The 24804-nt window shown below is 38.9% G+C and overlaps 1 protein-coding gene across 1 annotated transcript in view; it reads left to right on the forward strand.

Annotated features, from left to right (window-relative positions):
• Positions 1 to 24804, forward strand: part of LOC139128817 (lectin BRA-3-like) — a 434059-nt gene that overhangs the window by 60008 nt on the left and 349247 nt on the right. The window lies entirely within an intron of this gene.

Consider the following 24804-nt stretch of genomic DNA (forward strand, 5'->3'; position numbering starts at 1 on the left):
AACAGGAGTATCAAAAAGAAGAGAGAAGTATAAACATTATTACGTTCAATATAAACAGCTGCTTACACAAATACAAGAAAAAGGCGCAACAACAGAAAACGCCTCAGAACTTATTCAGGACATATTTCATCAGGCACTAGAAATACAAAAACAAGAAGGATTTAGTCCACCTCTAGAAAAATACATACGTCATTATGGATTAAATGGATATGAAAGTTAGTTAACTAGAGTCGTTCAGAAAAAATTCTGTAGTAATTTTTCATGAAAACTGTAGAATGGCAGACCTTTAACATGACATCACAAGTTGCTAAGCAACATTCGAAGTTATTGTGAAAGTCCTACTGGAAAGTCCCTACTGGAAAGGTATTGCACAACAGTGTTCCGGTAGGGTAAGTAGCTGCGCATAAATTACATGTGCACTGTAGAGGATGGGTCCACTGGTCATCAAAATATAACAACAAATTTTTACCATTCTTGTTAACCATTCAAAGCTGTCTCTTCAACCCAATAAATAAAATTCTCCTTTTTCGCTGAGCTTTTTCCAACCACTAACCGTACAAGTAGTACAAGGTCCTGTAACTTCTGTTGATCACGTGCCATGGGATTTGTTGAACTCTTCGAATGAATTTGTGATATATTGATCTTCTAGTTGAGGCACCTCCGGTTCTTCCAGTGTTAAAAAATAGTTCCAATAACTATATCACGCACGCCTAATTCACTCATTCAGGGGTGCTGGACTCCAATCCATCTGTAGAGCTTGCAAGTGGCAGTCAATTGAAGTCTGTGTTGAAGAGTCTCTATCCATTATTGAAATGTGGCTATTTCTTTCTGTACAGATGTTGAAATACCAGTTAGTCATCTGAAAAAACACGACGTCTGTTTCCTGTTTCCTGTAGGCTGAGTAATCTGTGGTAAGTATCGCCAAAATGTTCCAAATATCCCGTCAAATATTGCAGTATGGTGAAGGGATTCCCAGCGGCGGGGTTAACCATGACGTTTATGAATAAATAAATATTTAACGTTTGTTTGTTTTTCTGTGGCTTGTGCTCATCCGATTTTTTTATCAACGGACCCATGTTTTTTTCTATGATTTCTTTGAGTAGATGAGGTTCATTTATGTCCAGAGGGAATACGTTCAAGTTTTCAACCGTGATTTTTGTCTGGTTTTTACAGTCAAACCGGGCTGTGGTTCATGTTGTTTAAATATTTATAGTAGTTTTTATTGGAAGTAGTACTGCTTTTTAATTTTATAATTGTTGAAATAATCTTGTGCATGCATGGAATTTTTTGTCTTGTGTTATCTTTATAAGGAATTTTTATATTTTTTTCACAATCACACTGACTGTTTCACATTTGAATTTTTGTTAAGGTTTTTTTCAAAATAGTACTAGTATTTTTAAAGGTTTCCTTTTTATGTTTTCGCGTATGTTCCGTCGGTATTTAAAGATTTTTTTTTACTTTTTTGTAGAACCTGCACTCCTTAAACTCCTTATGCGAGGTATTATAAGTGATTGTAAGTTCATTAGTATGCGTGCAATGCTGTTTTCAATGCGTTGCAAACATTTCATGCCTCAAATTGCTTGAAAAGAATATTAACCGATTTCTGTCCTTTATTTGCAATTATACTTATCTTAAGCTTATGTATTCCCTTCCGCAAATCCACTGAATTGTATCTAGTCGAGAAAGAAAGTTATTTCATACTGTAACGATTAATATTTTTTGAAACATTTTGCAACCCGTAGATGTGCTAGACTAGGTAATTTAATCTTTTACCTAAAACTATGTCTAATGTAAGTAAAGACATTTATAGAGCCTCTATGCAGAAGCAGGGACTTCCTGAAAGGATGTTCATTTCATAGCTTATAATACAAGAAACAAACAACTTTCCCAAATGATTTTGCTTCGCTGTAACGCATTTACTGATAATCATTCAACGAAAATATATTCTGAAGCCAGGGGTGAAAATTAAATGAACAGTCAAAGTAATTATCATAAAGAGAAATGTACGTTTAACATTTAAACTCTGAAATGATAAAGTTATGGAATAAGCTTCTTTTGTATAACTTAACCAAGCTGTGTATATTTATCACCAGATTTTCTCTTGCTGCTATATGGACAATGAGTCCGAAATATAGTCTATAATAATAATAATAATAATAATAATAATAATATCGATACACTTACCAGATGCCAAGGCCATATGCTCTGCAAGGCATGTGTCTTTGAACCCTGGGGAGAAAAACGGACCCACATTGGACCACATCGATCAAAATGAAGCCGATATGTCCCCTTGAAGTACAAAACAAACCAGTGCAGACCACACTAAATTATCTCACCCGAAAACAACACATAATGTGTCAAACTCGCCCAAGGTCGTAGTAGAAGGCATTCTGCTGAGTAGTTGTCCTTGTTTGCACTCGACAAGGGAAAAATTGACTTTGTCATCCATAAATCCATGCTTCACGTGATGTTGTTTACGACCCAAAAATCAATATGCCACTAGATTAATGTGGCAGCTAGAAGGATTTGAAATTCACCCACTTTATCCCATTCGAATAACAGAAATTATGAATCTCACGTAAGCGTTGCCTAACCTGATATGTTTACTTCCACTTTCTTTCTTGAAATGCTGCACTTGTATTATCTACATGTGAACCACACTGAATAATAAACGAAACTTTTAGCTATATTTACGCTGAAAATGTGCATAAGAATTTAAATTATCACTTCTCAGGCCTTCCGAAAAAAACAGTTCAAGCTGATTATTGTCAAGTTCATGTTAGCGCCGACACTGTGCGAACGGGATGTCACTTGCTAGTTTTCCTACCCCAAGATGAGACGAACACATGTAACTCTTGACAACATAAAATGTCTGTTGTATTTTCTTAGCTTTTGCACCGCAGTGCAAACTTGTCGCCCTTCGTAACGACGGGAGAGATTGACTCGTGTTATTTTTTCAAACTTTATTTATATGTGTTCGGCACCATTTTACAAGTGGTATAGCCACAAACTGATGACGTCAAAATCTGATCGAGACTTGTGTGCTGTCGTCGCGCGATCGCGTCGGGCATTCACTTGTTCTTGACTCAAGTTGTTTACTTCCTGTCTCGCGATCGGCAATTTATGCATGTTCTTTGTGAAAAATGATTGTCAAGTTCATGTTAGCGCCGACACTGTGCGAACGGGATGTCACTTGCTAGTTTTCCTACCCCAAGATGAGACGAACACATGTAACTCTTGACAACATAAAATGTCTGTTTTATTTCTTAGCTTTTGCACCGCAGTGCAAACTTGTCGCCTTCGTAACGACGGGAGAGATTTGACTCGTGTTATTTTTTCAAACTTTATTTATATTGTGTTCGGCACCATTTTACAAGTGGTATAGCCACAAACTGATGACGTCAAAATCGCCGTACACAAAACACAGACGCCCCGTAATTGCGGCACTGACTAACTAATAAGGTTAAAATAATATAAATTTGCACTTTCTTCAAATCACTGTCACAATTTCCGACTGCTTAGTTTTGTATCGGGTGAAGTACAGTGGGGCCAGGAATTGTCGGAACGGAGCGAGCGAAGCGAGCGGAGTTTCCTACAATTTGGTCGGCTAACCCCAATTTCTGGCTCCCACTGTGCTTCACCCAACACAAAATCAAGCAAATGAAGACCATCACAGACTTTTTAGGGTTAGGGTCAGTTAGTTCATGTGATCGCGGCAATAATTCCTTCTCATTCCAGATACAATATGTCCCCTCTTACGTTTTATTCATAAAATTTATTGTCATGTACAAACTGGCCTCAACGGCAATGGCCTTATTGACCCCTTTTCAATATAGCCCTTGCCAAAGACGGCACACAGTTACATAACAGAATTAAGAGTTCATTCAAATGCAAATAATAATCAATGTGACGGTCAAAAAATCTTTGTATGTTTTCATTTGCATTACTTCTTCTACAGACTGAAAATCACACCTGTACATTAGTTCAAACTCTGGTATTGATTGGTTTAATTTTAGTCCACAAATTTTTTCCTTTATCTTTGCGATCATGCCTCCCAATAGATTTTTAGTCAGGCTGTATTATGGAAATTTATGAATACACGGATGTAAAAAAATAAACTCTATATAATGAATTCAAGTTCCGGAAGTCCAAATACAGCTTGAGTCGACACAGTGACAGACATTTGGTGATTGGAGTCATTGGTCGCGATATTTGTGCTTGCTTTTTAATTTCTGTTGACCGGCGTACGTAATGCCAATGCTTTATCGAATTGTTCCTCCAGGTTACAGTATTATTCTGATGAGTGACAGGGGCCTTATTCTTGGTTGTCCAAGTCTCCTCAGTTCTCTCATTTCACCGCTTATCATTTTTGTCTTCATTTTGTGGATCCTAAAACCTTCGCCCACACCAACACCTTTGAAGGCATGTAGATGCATGCCATGCGAACTTGGATTGGCTTCACATCTTCCGACTTATTTCCAACTTATCTTTATGAGTTCATGTGGCGGAGGCGTTTCGACAATAAAGCTGTGGCGTGAATTTTACTTGTTCAACATATTTCAATTCTCTGTCCTTCAAGTTTACAGTCAGTCCCCTTCATCGATTCATTGCAACTCTGCACATGACACCATATTATGCCAAATGTTTTGAGACGGTCTAAAAACTAATATCACGCCTAAGTTTACAACTCAGGAGGCCACTGCCGCTGATGTGTGACACTGGGAATGCACAAACCAGACGAAGTTAGTGCTAGTGACAGTGTATGGACCTTAAATTATTATATTTGCAGCGAATTTCGTTTGCTTCTGTATTTAATTCACTTCGTCGATGGGTGGAATTTTTATGTTATTTCCGTGGCATATCCAACGAATTGTTGTTCACGTTTTCATCTACAATAGTAATGAAATATTGCATTTCATACATGTTGAGTGATAGTAAAATTTATATTTATATAAAAGTGTATCCTGTCGAAAACGAAACACACACCTTTCGTATTGTAAAAAAGGCAGCAAATGACAAATTCAATAATAAATGTCAAAAACAAAGTTTTCAAACATATAAAACATCCTAAACAAGTAACAATTTTATACTTTAACTGTGCAAATAAACAAATAATATGAAAAATATTCAAACAATAACAAATCTGCACATACAGCAAACACGACAATGTAGAGAAAAAAATAAAGACAGGCAATAAAGCAATCAATGCAGAGGCATAAATTCAATAAAAGAAGTAAAATGCGTAAAAGACTTTCAAATCATTACAAGTGAACATTATAAATTAATCAGTTCCTGCTTAGCATTATCATCCTAACGTTTATATTAAACATTGCATCCCTTTCTCGCAACTTGCTCTCGTGGAGTACAGGTTATAGGTAGTGCTTCACATGCTAGAGGTGCTGGGTTCGACCCCCGGCAGCGTTATAGTTGTTGTGAAAAAAAAGTAACTAAAAAAACCACTTCTCTCCCTTGTCATTAATCAACAGTTGCTTCCACATAGGTATCAGGCTGGCTGAAGAAGACGTGGATAGAGTAATAGGATACTACAAAATGAGGGAAAGGAGTGAGGATAGCAAAAAATTGGGACCCTTCTTTTCAATCATTTCCCCCTAAGTTTCCAAGCCCCCATTCCTAACTCTTACCCCAAAATAATTTATCGCCCCTTTTAGAACGTAACCTTTATGAATACACGGATGTAAAAAAAACAACTCTATATATAATGAATTCAAGTTCCGGAAGTCCAAATACAGCTTGAGTCGACACGGTGACAGACATTTGGTGATTGGAGTCATTGGTCGCGATATTTGTGCTTGCTTTTAATTTCTGTTGACCGGCGTACGTAATGCCAATGCTTTATCGAATTGTTCCTCCAGTTACAGTATTATTCTGATGAGTGACAAGGGGCCTTATTCTGAAGTTTCATCTCGCTCAGGCTAATTTTTGGACTCAGGTATGTAATCAACATAGCCTAATATGTTCGAAAAGAAGCGTGTCAATAAGTACGCCACATCTTTGACGTCATCAGTTTAGGGCTAATACCACTTGTAAAATGGTGCCATGTGTTCTTGTACCGATTTTATCAAACTAATAATAATCACGCCGTAGCGTAGAACAGTGCAGGCTGTCATCAACAGCCTGTTCCGAGAGACAGAGTATCGACTAGTCTACAGTGGAGTCACTCGACTTGCGCAATACCAGCGCACACATAATTATTTCGGAGATTTTTACTTTTAGTCAAACTTTTGATGACTGACCTCATATAGCAAAAATTGCTAGTTTCAGCACTTCTAGAAGTTGAGCCGGGTTTGTTTTACGTTCAATGTTGAGGTCCAGCTAGCAGCTGTGGAGTCTGCGGGTAATTGATAAGTTTAGACAACACGCACACAAGAATCATTTGTGAACCCTCGCAATTCACGTTTGACGTAATTTAATTTTTGGGTTATATTTAAAGAAAGAAAAGGCATGAAATAAAAAAAAAAATATTTTCATTTCGTTTCGAAAAATTAGCAGATCGGTGAACTTGCTCTTGTGAATCTGCATTATGTGTGTATGAACTCCTGCACTCGCTTGGGAAACTCCTTGATATAAATGTCGCGTGATGTCGGGTACGGTGTTGTTTAAGGTTTCTCAGCAGACACGAAAAGGCTGCATGATAGAAAGATGAAACTTCGAGTTTAAAAATATAAAAGAACACGATACTAACACCAAGCATGTACAGCAAGAGTGATAAAATTATCGCAACTAACAGAAGTTTCATTTCGCTCAGGCTAATTTTGGACTCAGGTATGTAATCAACATAGCCTAATATGTTCGAAAAGCAGTGTGTCATACTTTCATAGTTGTGAACTGAGCACGTCTCCGTCATCGTCTGCGTCCTCGGCCAAATCTGACTCTTCACTGCATTCTTGATCGTTATTGCAGGGAGTATGAGCCAAAGTCGGACTGTTTTATATTTAAATCGACCTTTGCGCACGTTGCCATCTTTTTCAGGTCCGCTTTTGTGAACCTCGCTTGCTTTTTCGACGGTACGGAGCACGAGCGCTGGCTTTGGTCTGCTCGACGTGTTTGCCGATACCGATACATGCGGAGTTCAAAACGCTGAGCATAACGTTGAAGCTAGCGCATGCGCACTATACCGCCAAGCCTATACATAATCTCTGCGTGTTTATCAAAGATATCGTGGTCGGTAATCCGCGACTGTTAAGACAAAAGGGAAATAATGGCACAAGGTGTAGCTGATGGTTTGCCTTTTTAGTAATATTTCAGAAATTTTCCGGTACGATGTGACCCAACACCTTTCCCAAAAGAAAGACCACGTGTCAGTGGTTCGAAATTTGAAATAAAAAAAAAATTGCTAAAATTGACCTTTGAACCTGAGTCGCATCGTTAAACATAACAAACACTGACATTTGAGAAGAAGCCATTTGTTTATTTTAATATAATCCAACAAAGTTGTTGCAACTTAGAATTTCAAATTCAGGTGTTCGCGTACACATATGGAAAGCTCAGGAAATTCGATAATTCTTGGTAAGTGGTTTAAAATCCTAGGCTGATAAAACATGGCAAAAGAAATTGTAGAATTGAGTAAATCCAATGTAGGCCTAATAAGTCCCATAATTGGACTCCAAAAGTAAGAGGAGAAAGGTGCTTAAGGTGCAATTGCACATTAATCCTTAGTTCACATTGAAATGACTATGTCTCAAGGTCACTGTCCTTTACGACCTAACGACCTTGAATTCAATTAGTCATGTTTCGAATGTTCTGGAAATTTAATTAGTTGTGTAAGGGAGATAATTTTAGTCAATAAAAGTTCTAGATTGTTCTTATATTCTTTTATATAACCACTTGAGTAGTATATATAACTTCCTTTCTGTGACACAAATAGTATTTACAAGACCCCATTTTAGCTACAGAGGGAAAAATTCCTCTCACCTGTAGCTGAAGTGTGACCCTGACCTGTATATGAACTCACGTACGCAACAGCTGGTGTGAGTACTGATGTATAAATAAACACTGACGTCACTCCCGTTTACAGATGACTCAGTGACATATATTTAGGTCAGCACGGGAATTCCCTACAACAGCTGTCGGAAAGGCTGAGTTTCCTATACAGTCATTTGTTCGATAGATTCTGACTGTGCTGCAGCTCTTCCGTTCCAGTGCTGATTTTTGTCTTCTGAATGTAAGTATCAATATCTTCTGGCTGTGTTGTGTCCCTATTCACAATGTTTCTCATTTTTTCCTACCCTACCGGAACGGGAGCAACCCTATCGGAATGACTTATGTTAGATTTTCACCTACCCTACCCTACAGTAACCGTTCCGATCTTGAACAGTGGTTGCGCAATACCTTTTCAGGCAGTGGGCTTTCCAGTAGGACTTTCGCAATAACTTCAAGTGTTGCTTAGCAGCCTGTGATGTCATGACAGAGGTCTGTCATTCTACAGTTTTCATGAAAATTTTCTGTGGAATTTTTCTGAACTCAGGAGTTAACTTGTTCACCCGATAGATAAAATTTTAGAAATTTCCTCTGAACTTAAAATATGTCGGAAGACCATTACTTCAAATAAAATGAGACGTTTTAGATAAATGGTACTGATATCTAAAGTGTAAGTAGTTGTATCTTTTTTAACAAATGAAATGTTGCCGGAACTACTTTCTTCCGGAGTACGAGTAAAAATATCTAAATCTTTTTGATCTTTCTCTATAGTTATGAAAATAGTGCAAGGTGTTCTTGAATCTGTTTTTATAGCAATATTTCCAACTAAATCATCAAACTAGTCTCCTGTACCAAATTTTATGCATTTGATAACAACTGTACCATGCTCAATTATTTTCATATTATCAGTCATCTGTTGATTTGCAGTCTGTAAATTTAATTCAGCTGTCTCCTCCCATACTCTTCAGACCCAGTTTCTTTAAAGTTCCGTCCCAAAATAAATTTACTGGAACCCTGCTAGCTGTATATGAACAATAATTCTCCCTATTATTTATCCACCTTCGCAGTGTATTATCTGTCTTCATTATTGTATTAAGAGGACTAATTTTAAGGTGAATTGGTATACCAAGTAGTGTAATGTATGGGTTATTAGGCTTAAGATAAAGACGAAAATCGGGCAATTTATATTTGTTTACATTGCTATCAAAATAAATCACATTCAGAGTCCCAGGCAGTTCAGCAACTCCACCTGCAATTCCACTATCCATATATCTAAGATGTTACGCGGTACATTATAAGGTCTGAATTTCTGACTAGCCGAATCCCATGTCAGAGCAAAAGGAGTAGGATCATTTGAAGCCTTTGTAGCGTCTATTGTGATTTCATCGACGTCTTTCAGTTTCAGACATACTCTGTAGGGTCGTATACACAGTGAAATATAAATAATACCTTATAATAATATACAACCATGGATTCAGCTATAGGAATGACAATTCTTGGTGCTGTATTAAATGCAACGGCATTCACAGGAGGAAATATTATCGTACAAAAGCTTAGCGGGAATGGTGACGCTCTTATTGAAGAGAAAATTAGACATGATAAAGCATTAGAAAAATTTGAACATAATCACAACGTCTGGTCAGAAAAAAAGATTACTCCAGGCTGATGGGAAAGAGAAAATCAGGACTACTTTCATCCAAGGGATATATTTAAAGATAACGTAATCACTCATCGATCAGCTAAAGAAAGTAATATATGGCTGGGTGACCCGCACATGAAATACTGGGACCAGCAATTAAATTTTGCTGTATGGTGCAGCACTACTGGCTGTGGTATATCATTCGCCCATCTCTTCGAATAGCCCTACGGTTACGGTTCCGAAGGGAAATATCCGCCGCAAATACAATCATTCTGCCGTTTTCATGTATACTTTACAATACGTCGGATTCTTCATGAAATGGGCGTTGCACTTCCAGACGATACTGTCTTCAAAGCCGGTGACAATCTGTACAATCTCGTCCAATATGAACTTCTATGTACAGAATTTGGAAATATAAGTCCCACGAAGTCCGACTTTCGATATCGCCAAGGCCAAAACTCAGGTCTTGGTTATGGTTATGAATACTATACTAATCGTGGCCCCGTTCGACAGCCAAAAGCAATATACAATGGACATGACTTTTTCCTCTCCGGACGACATGACTTTTTCCTCTCCGCCGACGGAGGCGTTTATTACACACATACAATTTTTGGAAAGAAAAAACATGTACTGCCCGACAAAGACAGACCACACTATTATTTCTTCCGAAATGATGGATCAGAGGGTCAATACAATAGTTTCATCCCTCTGAAGGGAGACACGGGACTAACAAAGGCCGGTCTCGCCCGCCTCAATGAAAGCCTTGAAGCCTACGTATATTGCATACTTGGCGCACAAGCTAATATTCGCAGTACCATTGTGGGTGATACTGGCAGCGCAGAGCAAGTAAGAAAAGAATTCGGCGTTCTCCTTGAAGATGAAATTCGTAATACCGACAAAGTAATCAGTTATCGGCGATATCAAGACACAATAACAAATACTGGTGTCAAACTTGATATGGCCGTTTCGCCCAATTTACTTCTCTTGCCGTCTAAATGGTTATTCTTTCGGGCCCGGCAATCACAGGTTATAATAATGAATTGCAATACGCAACAGAATCTATGGTCTTACGGGGTGAATGGTGATATAAACACGGAAATCAAAGAAAGTGCTATACATGAGATGGAAGGGGAAGAGGATCCCCTGAAGTGGCAGGATGAGTCGCCTCACGACGATATGGTTCCTCTAACGGAGCCTGTTCCCCTATTGCCCCTTTGGAACCGTTCCGGCAGGGCTTCGGAACGGAAGGGAGCAACCGTGACAGTTGCCGGCACGGATCTTATTCACGAATACGGCAAAATTGGTTTGTTATCTTTAGCCATATTCATTACATTTCTGTACAGTATATAGATCCGATGTATGCAACCATGCCATTCAACATAATTGTAACTGGACCGACAAATTCTGGCAAAACAGAATATGTGATGGATCTCCTCACCGGTCCGTACTTAAGGAAATTTGAATATATAGTTTTCATTTGTCCGACATTCATGAACAATAAAACGTATAATAAAAGATTCATTTTCACAGATGATAATGTGTTTGTGTTTCCAGTTGGACTCGATGCTGTGGATGATACACTAGCCTTCGTACATAAAGAATGGGCCGGCACTAACACTTTAATAATCCTCGACGACTGCACCTCGTCCAAAGATATGAAGAAGTGCAGTGACGTTTTAGTCAAACTTGGTTTCAGTGCAAGACACGACGGATTATCTGTCTGGGTTCTGACTCAACAATATACTAGTATTAGTAAACCATTCAGGGAAAACATACAGATGTTAGTACTATTTTACACACCAAGCAAGACAGATAACAAAACTATTATAAAAGAATATGGAATGGAGGTGTCAGAACGGGAGGTGGGTTCCCTAATCAGACAATTGAAAAATACACCATTCAGTAAACTAGTATTTCATTTACGGCATCCGTACGACATACAATTTTTCGTATAATATAGCTAATCATGGCTTCGCCGATAGGACCTGAAGGCTCTACCGATAGGAACACCGAAGGAACTCTTAGAGAATTATATTACAACCCGAAAACTGGTTTTGGAGGTGTACAAAAATTATATGACGCAGCACATGCCAGCGGACTAAAAGTTACTAAGAAAGAGGTGCAGGAGTGGTTAAAAACTCAGCTAACTTATAATCTACATAAACCGGTACCTCGTACTCGTGCTACAGGCGGCCGGCGCGTTTTCGTAACATCGATAGCGGATCTCGTGGAATTCCCTTCACCATTCGCAAAAGAGAATCGTTCCGAAGGGAAAAACATTCGATACATGCTAACAGTAATCGATGTGCTCAGTAAATATGCATGGGCCAGGCCGATACAGTCAAAAACGGCTGATGATACTCTGCAGGCGCTACAAGACATAATTAAGAAATCCAGGAGGCAACCCGACAAACTTCAGACAGATGAGGGGCGGGAATTTACTAACCGAAAAATGCAGAAATGGTTGGAGGAGGCGGGAATTCACTGGTTTCACACCTACAGTGACAAAAAAGCTAGCGTCGTTGAACATTTTAATCGTATGTTAAAGACGATGATGTGGAAATACTTCAAGTATAAACAGACACGTGAATGGCTTTCTATTCTACCACAACTTCTCGAGAATTACAATAACACCGTTCACGGAAGTATCAAAATGAAACCCGTCGATGTAACAGAGGAGAACGATTGGCAGGCATTTTATACACTTTACCCTGAGTTGGCAGCCATGGGAGCTAACCCTGAATTCAAGCCGGGAGAACGGGTGCGAATTACAAAATACAAGACCACTTTCAGGAAAGGATATTTACCAAATTGGACAGAGGAGATTTTCATAGTTTCAAAAGTGGTGTACGCAGCTGGACTGGGAACGCCGCCCGTTTACAAGATAAAAGATCTGAATGGAGAGGAAATACTCGGCACTTTCTATTCTGATGAACTGCAGAGTGCTGCTGGCGCTGACGAGCTGTACAGAGTAGAACGAATTTTGAAGACGAAAAAATTAGAGGAAAGAAATATTATCTGATAAAATGGCGCGGTTATCCAGAAAGTTTCAATAGTTGGGAGCCAGAGGAAAATGTTATTAGAACTTCGTAAGTACTCTCTGTAGTTCCTGTGCTGGTACTTGGTAAGTACTACTCAAGTACTAACGTAAGTAATTACGAAAGTTATTCAATAAGTACCATGGAAGAAGTCTTAATTTCTTGAAAGCCAAAAACCACCTGGCCAAGTATTTATCATGTATTGTCGTAAGTAATGTTCACTTATTGCATCTTTTTTGGCCGTATGTCGATGAGGTGGTACCCCGGATCCTTCACATATTAAGTTTGCAAGATCTTCAAAGCGACTGTGCATATTGCCACGAGCTGTTCTTTTGAGTCCCCCTTGTTCAGTTTTATCGATAAGTTCTGGCTGAAGTATAATGTACACAACTGACATGAGCCATAGACAAGTAACTAAATCTTGTCCCTTCATCATATCAAGTGCCTGTAAGTCAAACGGAGCATTATAAGCACACACTGTTTCACAAGCATTAAGAAGTTTGTGTAGGTTCTTGAGTGAGACTCGAGGTTGTTCTAGTTGTTCTTGACCAGGTGGATAGTAAGCTTTTTCAAGTTCCTCCTCGCCGAAACCGTCTATTAAAAATCCCTGGCTGCCGCGTGCCGAAGGGCCGCCCCATGCAATTCCAAAGTCAAAAGCTCGTGGAAAATCTACTGGCCCGACTGTCTCTGTATCGATTGTAGGATTAAGTATATTCTTGAGAACTTCAGGCGTAAGAGATTGATGAATTACCAAACATGGAAGTCTGTAGTCATTACAAATTTCTAAGAAAACTTTTTTGAACTTATCATGAATCTCTTCTAGTTCTTTTAAGGCGGACTCGGTTATTTCATATTGTCTGGCTCGAGTCAGAATATTCCGCCTGCAATAATCAAATTTCATATCTTTGAATATGATAATGAAACTATGTAAATGGTCAAATGCTCTAGAAACAATCTTTTTTTCTTCCGACAAAACGGAAACGCCCCGGATTCTAGAAAAAGTTAGATGTTGAATTATGGAAGAGTCACAAATAATGTAGTTTGTGTTGGCTTTCCCAGCCCGACATTGTAAACTAAGAGTATGTTCTATAAACTGGTTCTGAAAATCGACAATCGAAACTTTCCCATTATAAAAGTCGGCAATGTTGCTAGAAAAACTAGTCTCCAATTCGGTACGTGAGTCACAGCTAAAATTACTGCATCGTAACTCTTACCACTTCCAGTTGGTCCATTTATGAATATGTATGACATTTTTGTGCTATATATCATAGAAAAATTTTTTTTAAATTATTTTTCGTAAAGATATATTACGATAAGACAATGGCAATCCTTTCTATTTCAGATGCAATAAAAATACTTGAAAGTGGAGAAAACATTCAAATCAGTGACGGCAAACTCATATTTGGTGAATATGTAGATCCTTTCATATATGTAGACAGTGAGCTAGAAGTGGTTTTCAATATCGGACCTAAATATGGTTCAAAAGATCCTGCTACATGCGATGAAATGTGTGTCCGTTGGCAACAAAGTCTTCAAAAGTTTACCAATTTAAAAGTATTCTGTACCTTAGGTGAAAGTTTCGATGCAAGCACTGCTAAAAGTTATGCTGCAAGCCTGGCCTCTCACTCCAAGCCACAGATCGTAACCGAAGGGAATCCGCAGGTATTTTACAATCCATCTAAAGTGTATCAGAAGCGAGGGAGCGACAAACAGACAAAGTATTTTAAATTTCGGTTTAAAAGAGGGATTCACGATTTCGCTACATGTATTGATATAGTTCAAGAAATTGACTGTGCTTTTAAAGCAGTGAGCCGATTGCCAGTCAGAGAAAATCCTGCTATTGTACCTCGTAATATCCGAAAAGGTAGTAAGATAGAATTCTTAGCATTTAAACCGCGCTTAAATAAGCGTACCCTTTCTTTCACTGTAGAGAGGTTATTTTGTGCCACGCCTAAACCAGAAATTCAAGATGCGGAAGAACTAGTCGACTTAGAAAGATTAGGCGAGATATATAAACAAATAAATGCTGCCAAAAATATTATAGTGGATTTTGATGACCTATCATAGAATAATTATTTTTTCTTTTTAAAAATTTTTAGGATAGTATATATTATAAAGATTATTATGGACGTTTCCCGCCGCTTACGAAAAGCATTTGACGGGGCAGTTTTACGAAAAGAATTTCCTGAAGTCAAGCGAGTCGTGGATATTGAAACGATCGATATCGAAGGTATGACTAAAATAAGAAAGATGTACTCTGTTTATACTGATATGGAAGTTAAATTATTGGATCCGAAAAACGGTAATACACAAATTCGTACATTGCCTGTTAAATTAAAAGATACATACACAAAAGATGTAAGAGGATCGGATGTGAAACAACAATTAATAGATCGCTACGACCATATGCTTGATACAATTAGCAATGTTGAGGGTTCTGGTCTCGTTCTCGAGGAGATACTTAATTTTGAAGTAATTCTAGTAGAAATTTTACTCGGGGCCGGCCGCCCGATTCAACTTCCAAAATGATTAAAAAATAAATATTGTGTGAGCGATCTTATTCTTACTTTCGGCAGCGAGAATTGTTTTCAATACGCAGTTTTAGCAAGTATAAAGTTAGGTGACATCACGTTTCGTGAAAAGAAATGTGGTCAGACTAGAAAAAAATGGAATACGTACACTCCATTTATGTCCGATTACTGTTTTGATGGAATACCATTTCTACGCCCGCCGATGAGACTGTATTCAAGCGCTTCGAGCAGCAAAATCCAGGGGTCAAACTCCAAGTATTTCAGATCTACGAAAATGATCCCGATCCGTCCGGCATAACTGTGTTATATAGTGGCTGTATCGGAGCTGAAGGCGGAGCCCGTTCCGAAGGCGATAGGGAACAAATAGCAAATATCTTACTGATAATCGGTGAAGACGCGGGTCACTATGTACCAATTACTAAATTAAATCGCCTTCTTAATTCTAACAGTAATCGTAAGAATAAGCACAGGCAGAAGTGTATTTGTATGGTTTGTAAGCGAGGTTTTGCGTCAACAGAAGAATTAGAAATACATCAGGTATACTGTGGAACAGACACTGCCCAGCCAGTTTTTCCTAAGGAAGTGTGTCAATTTGAAAGATATAGAAGAAGGTGCCCTGCCCCTACGTCGTATATACAGATACTGAGGCAATTATTGAGAAGGACACCAGCCGACGCATTCCAATTTGTATTTCGTATGTTATGATTGAACGCTTGGGGCCGGGCAGCCCACCGAAAGTTTTTAGTAAAAGACCATTCACAGGCACAGATTGTGTTACAGAATTTCTAAAGGATATGAAGAAAAGGGCTGAGAATTATTCGAAATCGTATTATTGGAAAATAAAACCCATGAAAGATACTTCTAATTACAACGATCCAGACTGTATTGCATGTAAAGATCAAGCCAGATACCGAATAGTGAAGGATGAAAATACTTTTATTGTGAAAAGTGCCGCTCGTAGAGAGCCATTCCTATCTACTTTCACAACCTCAAGGGATACGATGGTTCTTTTATTTTACAAAAAATACATGAAATCGAGGATGAGGGTAACAACCAGAGCCAAATATCATAGCTAAGACGGGTAATGGTGGAATTATGTGTCTTATGAAAACATTTATTTTTAGTGCCTCAATTGTTGTCGATGGGGGGAGGGAGACAAAGAAACGTTTCTTTTCTATAAAGTTTATGGACAGTGCTCAGTTGATGTCTGGGTCGCTGGCGAAGTTGGCAAAGACTGTGCCAGAGGATGGATGGACGGCAGTACCACTTTCGTATCCGGACATTCAGCGGGCGAAAGGTTTCTTCCCGTATGAATATTTAGATTCTCCTGAGCGATTGGAAGAGGACCAGCTCCCGGAGAGACACAAATTTTATAGCGAATTAACGGAAGAGGGGATTTCGGAGTCCGATCATGAACATGCATTGCGAGTATGGGACGAAGTTGGGTGCCGGACGATTAAAGATTATATGGAATTCTATTGTGAGACTGACATTCTCCTTCTTGCGAATATATTCGAAAATTTCCGTGACACATGTTTAGAAGCATATAAGTTAGATCCAGCCCACTATATGTCAGCGCCCGGCTTGACATGGGATGCTATGTTACTTTACACGGGTAATAAATTTAAACTCATTCAAGATGCTGAGCAGATGACTTTCATTCAGAGGGGAATTAGAGGTGGTATCAGCCAGTGTAATATTCATTATTTACAGACAAATCATCCGGCTTACGCCGCCACTGGCGGGAATTACGATCCGGAGAAACCGTTAACCGAAATAAAATATCTCGATGCTAATAATCTTTACGGATGGGCAATGAGTCAACCAATGCCAATGGGGGGACTTCATTGGATGACGATGGAAGAATTGTTAGAATGGTCTGCTCAGAATGGTGGAGCAGGCTTGGATTGGGGACCCGGCGCTAGATTTCCGCCAAGTTTTCTAGAAGTAGACTTAGAATATCCGACTGAATTACATGAAGAACATTCCGATCTACCTCTCGCGCCCCATCACTACGAATTTCCGAGGCAGGGCAGTCGACTGATTACGAGTCTTATGGACAGAGAGAGATACGTCTTACATTATAAGTTGCTTGAATTCTATCTTCGGATGGGAATGCGACTGAAAAAGATTCATCGGGCGCTTGCCTTCGAAGAGGCTCCATGTCTCGCGGAATATATTGACTTTAACACTAAAATGAGGGCAAAGGGAAAGACAGATTTTGAAAAGAATTTCTATAAGCTGATGAATAATGCAATGTTCGGCAAGACAATAGAAGACGTTCGAAAGTACAGAGACTTTAAATTTGTTCGACCGGAACCGTTCCGATAGGGGTAGGGATAGTGGTCGTAAAAAGATTCAGAAGTATAATCCAAAGATGAAACATATAACTCTCATAACTTCCGAAGAGGATGGCGATTCCTGCGACAGTGTCCTACTGGAACTGAAAAGGGATCAATATGAATATAAAAAGCCAGTTTTCATTGGCGCAGCAGTGCTTGAACTTTCTAAGCTGCTTATGTATGAGACGCATTACAATTACTTTCGAAAGCAGTTCCCTGGAATACGATTAGCCTACATAGATACTGACAGTTTTGTTTACAGTGTACCTCTTCCTTCCCCGGACGTAACTTTCAATGATATAGTTCGGGAAGATGTGGAAAAGAATGGTAAGGAAACGATATATGATACTAGTGGGATGAAAGACGGAATTCCGAAGATTAATAAAAAGGTGATAGGTAAATTTAAAGATGAGTTGAATGGAGAACCTATTCTTGATTTTGTCGGCATACGCTCGAAAGTGTATGCTTTTCGGACTCCAACTTCGGAGACGAAAAAAATAAAGGGATAAAAGATGTTTGTGTTAGAAAACATTTGAACTTTGAAGATTATAAGGATCTGTTTGAAACTGGGAAGGAGCCCGAGCGGGCTCAATTTGTACAGTTTGTACGGAAAAAACCTGGAGAAATCCGTAGTGAAAAGCGTAGTAAAATCATGATGGCGCCAAATGATATCAAACGTGTACAGTTATACAATCCAGACACGGGCGAATGGCTGGCAGAAACATGGCCGATAGGACGGAGTTCCTAACGGAGTTAACTTTCATATCCATTTAATCCATAATGTCGCATGTAACGCTCTAGCGGCGGACTAAATCCTTCTTGTTTTGTATTGAAATATGTCCTGAATAAGTTCTGAAGTGCGGGTATCTTTATTCTCTTCTTTCTTTATAGATGCGCCTTTTTCTTGTATTTGTGTAAGCAGCTGTTTATATTGAAAGTAATAATGTTTATACTTCTCTCGTCTTTTTGCTACACCAGTTTTTCCTTGTATTACCTCAATGACAACACCTTGTATAGGAGTTAAAGCTAAAAGAACTGGAACTGTCGGAATTGCTGCTATTACAGCTGAACTTACAAGAATTCCCTTAGTCACATTAAGAGCCATATCAATTCGACCCATTAATTTGTAACTGCGTCGATATGCGGCGCTAGTTCTTTCAATATAGTCGGCCAACTGTTCAACGCTTTCAACAACTGAGACGTGCATTTTTTTACTGTATATGTAAGGGATGATAAAAAATAATTGTAGTAATATAGAGAGACAATATGGCAGAAGGAGGAGAAGATATACCACTCCAGGATTTCGATGATGCAAATTTGAATGATGATGATGCTGCTACTGCTGAAACATACTTTATAGACGATGATAATGCTCTTGCAGAAGCCGATCCTTTCCAGGCTGGCTCAAGCGATAGACCCCCAGGTGATTCGTTGATTAGACAGAGAGGAGAAATTACAAATTTAATGGCTGAACGACTCTGAGGTCAATATAAAATTACTAATCAGGATGCACTAAACGAATTGATTTAAAAGGTCTGGTGAAATGGTCCTGTTCTTGAGACTGAATATCTTCCAGGGGGGCAATACTATTACACTCGCAACAAAATTGCAACCTAAAAGTACGCGCAAGTGTTAATTTTTTTGATATTTCTATGCGCGGCTTTCATCGGGTCAATTTGCGACACCCAGGTCACGCCCTCAATGTTGGCCGTCTGTGACGTCACAGGTGTTTTCATTTACATCGAATAGCGGTCCCACGCCGCCTTATCTCTGCCCAAGGTATCCGCTAACAAAACACTGCACCGCACCGGTGCTTGCGCTGCCTATTTGCCACGTTCGCAATGCGAATCGAAATCCGAAGTGGCGAAAAAAAATGATCCTAATTTGCCACAGTGGCGAAACTGATTTTTGTTCAAAAGATATGGCAAAATAAAGAAAAAACGTGGCTGTTTGTAGTCTTTTGTTGATCTGCGCTTCTCTCTCGGCGATTTGCAAAATTGTATCTCAGTATTTCCGTATTGCGTCACAATCTTTCGTCGTACGTATTTGCAATCGAGCCAAGTCTCGCGAGAGATTTGACGTTTATGTAGTCTAGTAGTCCAAAGCATGCATAAATGGCTCTCGCGAGAATTGAAACTTCGACACACGCAATCGAGCCCTCGCGGCAAATTTGACGTCACTTTGTCTACTGTACTGCAGGCATAGGAACGCCCGCTCACGAGAATTGAAACTCGAGGCCACAAGGTTCGATGCTGCAGTTGATTTGCATTGCGGATTGCGGTCTGGCTGTTCCGTGTTGTGCATTTTAATCCATGTTGCGGTCGATTTGCATCGCGGTCCTCGTGGTCCGGTATTACCTATTGTTCTTCATTTTAATGGCCTCCATGCGCACAGTCCAGAGCTGCAGAGGGACTGTGCTCCATGATTTGTACCGGGTATTTGTGTCGCGATCTCTACGTTCCGTGTTGTTGTTCGTTTTAATGGCAGTCACAACGTTCAGTGTTGGTGTTCATGCAGTTGATTTGCATCGTGGTCCCAATTGTGTAGCGTGTAGCGAGGCAGGCCACAGTGGATAGAGGGACTGTGGGCAGGCTAAGGGACTGTGGCCAGTATCGTACGAACCAGAAGAGACAAGCACATTGGTTCAAACACTCAACATTTGACGGGAACTCGAAAAAGTTTACAGTTGAGCCGTTACGTTCTTGCCGCTGTCACAGCCACTAAAATAACAACGTCTTCCCATAGTGAAATTGAAGGAGGACACTGTCCTGATCATGTAAGCGGAAAACCTAGAAGTTACCCCCCGTGGGGAGCTTACGGAGGTGTGAAATACCTTACTTCCCGTTATGAGATACGGCGTCGGGCAAACTTCGGAAAGCCGAAAAAAGTCGACTGGAGAGGCTCGGCAGACACGCCCACATCGCATTTTTCTTTTGCCATATTTCATAATCACGTGCGCTAAACGAAAAAGAAATGAATGTGACTGTTTTATAGAACATCAACTGTATTTCTGTGATTTTGCAACATGGTGATCTGTATTATAAAGACATCAGAGTTACAACAGATAAAGGAAGTAGATTTTTAGAGAAATCCACATTAAAAAAGAGGAAAGGAGGACGTGAATTTATAAATAAAGTATTAGATCTGGCCAACACGAGGGGTAGCTCTAGCGCAGAGCCCGAATTCGTAAGTTCTACATTGTATTCTGAAGATGTGAAAAATGATAAAATACCGGCTGAGAAGATGACGCCAGAAGACATGGGTATATATACAAAGATGAACTGACATTCTTACGGCAAGATGCTTCTGGTAATGCAGATAAAATACAAGCTTTTGAAAATAAAATCGATGAATGGAACAATCTAAACCCCGAATATAGAGCTTTTGGATTGAGTTGTGATGAATTAAAGATGGCAAATATGCGTCTTGATGACCTTTACAATGAAAGAGATAAAATTATGTCAGAGCAGACAAACTTACACCCGAACTCAGAACAAGACTAGCTAAAATTAATAATCGAATTAGAGTACAACATGATATTATCAGTGGGGCACGTGAAAGACTGGCGTCGACTAGATCTCTTCGTGATGTAATTTCCGATCCAGAATTGTCACTCAGGCTGAAGCTGACAGAATTATTTATACGAAATGATATAACAATTGCTGCAATACTGACTGCTCTTGGAATGACAATATCAACAATTGCCTTGGCTGTAACTAAAGAAGGACGGGGGAAGCAGGAACTGGCGGATCTGGAGCAGGTCCGCCCAAAGTATACACAAAAGTGAAATAAATTGTAAAGCAATTTGGCGAATGGTTAAAAACATTGGTCGCAAAAAGTGCTGCTGCAATGCCAGGTTTAATTGGTTCACTTGTTAGTTTTCTATTAAAATCAGCAGGATCGGTGGTCGGATTTGTTTGAGAACAGCTATGGATATTTTTAACAGGTTTAACACTAGTTATTATAAATAAAATTATGTATTAATATATGGCCCCTACGGAATCGACATGTTTGGTGAAAAGAATATTACAAAGTTTCTTTCTAAAAATAAAGATCTGTTTGGTTTCTCTGTCGAATTGGAATGGTGCAAACTCCGAAGAGTAAATCGGCATATTCTTCGGGCAAATCCAGGGTCCAACTCAAAGATGATAATCTATATCATAACATATTAGCTTTCGTGAAGGAATGTCAAAGACTAACTTCTTTAAGCGACTAGAATTCATAAACGTCTTTCAGGAGGTTGATGATGAAATGGAAGTCCAACATCTACAAGAATATTGGGTTCTTTGATTGATTCGCGACACAGGTAATTGATTTATCTTTCAGTCAGATGGAAATATTTATGTAAAGATGTGATTTATTTTTGATTTTTTCTTCTGAGTTACTATATACATTACACGAAAATGGGGTACGATAGTTCATTATTACCGGATTTCACCAACCGAATATCGCAGGGAACGAAAGCAAATAGAACTCATCATGTGGTTGCTCATAATCCAAGTGAGGCAGATCCAGGTCAGACACTTATCATACGATGTCCAAAGTTAGAAAGCGGAGTAGTAGTAGTACTAGTTCCAGATACTTTCGACCTGGTTTTTGATCTCGAAGTAACGGGACATGAAGATAACAGAGTAGTACAAAATGTTGCAAAAATATAATCGAGCGTATGGTACTCACATTTGAGGGGCAGGCACTTTTCAATTTGAATAAATATAATCTTATTGAATGTTATCGTGATCTCTTCAAACATAAAAGGAGAGAACGAACATGACACTGTACGGAATTCAGAACGAAAATCTAAGAAAATTGAGAAGTGGCGCGGCCAGTGCAGATCACGCCGTCGTGGACGATAGTTTACTTTTCGACACATATAAAACAAAATATGCTATTTGTCTGAATCATCCCCTCATAACAGGTCATGGGGTTGCATATCCATCAGCGTTAGGGAGTCATATCAAATGGGAAATTACGCTTGCACCCGCCAACCAATTACTTGTCGGTAATGCTGCTATTTCAGCCAATTATAAACTAAAAAACATTCAAATGGAATATGAGACATTAGTGATCCCGAACTCGCGAGGTCAACTGCTGGTTATTACAACAGTGGAAAAAGTTACCTTTATGAACATATACATTATTTTAGAACAATCCCAATCAAAGAATCGGACACGGTTATCAGTGAAAATATAAATGTACCACGACGTAGCATGAGAGGTATATTAATACTCTTCACTAAAAATCAGAATCAGTCAGAACTTAATAGTGAACTTTTCTTTAATCCATCCATTGAATCTGTGTCTGTAATGATTGAGGGTATTGCAAATAAAATATATGCTCAGAAGATGTTACCAAGACAATTTTGGAAAGAAACACGACGGTATTTTGCTGAAGATAAAGATTGGTGTGAAATTGATATAGATGAAGTCGATTATTTGAAGAACAAATTCTGTCTGTTTATCGATCTGCGTAGTTTTAAAGATATTGAATTTCATGGAAATGGTTTAGAAGTAATGAACACAAAAGATGGTATACAACTTGAAATCCTGAAAAAAGATACTTCAGTTAAGGGTGTCGACTCTTGCGATGATAATAGAATCAAAGCTCGCGATGATAATATATTTGCACATGTTTGTTATTAGTGATGCTCAGGTCAACGTTGTGAATAGTAGAATAAAGTCTTTACAATTTTAGTTAACTCCTGAGTTCAGAAAAAAACTCTGCAGAAATTTTTCATGAAAACTGTAGAATGACAGACCTCTGTCATGACATCACAGGCTGCTAAGCAACATTCGAAGTTATTGCAAAAGTCCTACCCGAGAGTCCCTGCCTGGAAAGGTATTGCGCAAAAGTGTTCAAGATCGGAACCCTTCGGTTAAGGTTCCGGTAGGGTAGGGACTAAAATCTAACATAAGTCGTTCCAATAGAGTTGCTCCCGTTTCGGTAGGGTAGGAAAAAATTAGAAACATTGTGAATAGGGACACAACACAGCCACAAGATATTGATAAAATTCTATATACTTACATTCAGAAGACAAAAATCAGCACTTGAACCCTTACGGAACGGTACAGAGCTGCAACACAGTCAGAATCTATCAAACAAATGACTGCATAGGAAACTCAGCTGTTGTAGGGAATTCCCCCGCTGAGTGCTGACCTAAATATATATGTCAGTGAGTCATCTGTAAACGGGAGTGACGTCAGTGTTTATTTATACATCAGTACTCACACCAGCTGTCGCGTACGTGAGTTCATATACAGGTCAGGGTCACACTTCAGCTACAGGTTAGAGGGAATTTTTCCCTCTGTAGCTAAATGGGGTCTTGAAAATATTATTTGTGTCACAGAAAGGAAGTTATATATACTACTCACTTGAGTATAGATATCGGACCGGCACAGCTTGCAAACAAACATTTGGGATTGTGTCTCTCCGCCTGTTGCTTCAAGACTTTGGAAACTCTAGCAGTATAATTTTTAAGACTTTTCAAGACCCTAACAGCAATGCTTGATTTATTCTGTGGACTGTGTGAAACTTCAAGCCTGCAAGCCAAAGGACTGCACATTCATCCGACTGACTTATGCAACTCTGAGACTTGAGCTTTGCCGTCCCAGCTGAGATAAAGTAGCTTGTACTCGTTTACAATTTGTATTCCATCCCTTGACTTAGCGATTAGTTGTATTTTGCGTGAAAAAATTTGTTTTAGAAGGAAAATGCTGAGTTCACCTTTTGTCCGTTTTCTACCACTTAACAGTATTATTCTATTATGCTTTATGTTTGTATTATTCTAGCAATATATACAGGAAATAATTGAAACAACATTTTTATTTTCTGAAATAAACTATAGCTTTCTGCGTTTATATAAAAGGAAATTTTGAGGGATAGTTTACAAACGTCTATTTACACAAATACTTGCAATGAAAATGAAACTACTAAATCGTGCGAATAGATGAAATAATAGTGTCCTAAATATTGAATTAATAATAATAATAATATTGAACATAATGAAAATGTAAACATATGATTTAAACTAGACGTCAACGATAATCATGTTTTGTACATGGCAATCATGCCTATATAAAAACATGGTCCATTTAGCAAGAGGTATTTTCGCAGCAGTATTATCATATGCTTTAGCTCAATTCATTGTAATGCTATGGAAAAAAGCCATTACGTGTGTAATTAGTTGCCGGATCACGCCCAGGCACACTTTATCCAAATATGGACATTCACGCTCATGTCTGAACTTCTTTCACTCTGTTTGCTCTGCGCATTACTATTTGACAATCCCCAACTTGTAAGCAAATCAGCGCAAGATTCAA

The sequence above is a fragment of the Ptychodera flava genome, unplaced genomic scaffold (genome assembly GCF_041260155.1).
Source record: "Ptychodera flava strain L36383 unplaced genomic scaffold, AS_Pfla_20210202 Scaffold_72__1_contigs__length_606033_pilon, whole genome shotgun sequence".
NCBI lineage: Eukaryota > Metazoa > Hemichordata > Enteropneusta > Ptychoderidae > Ptychodera > Ptychodera flava.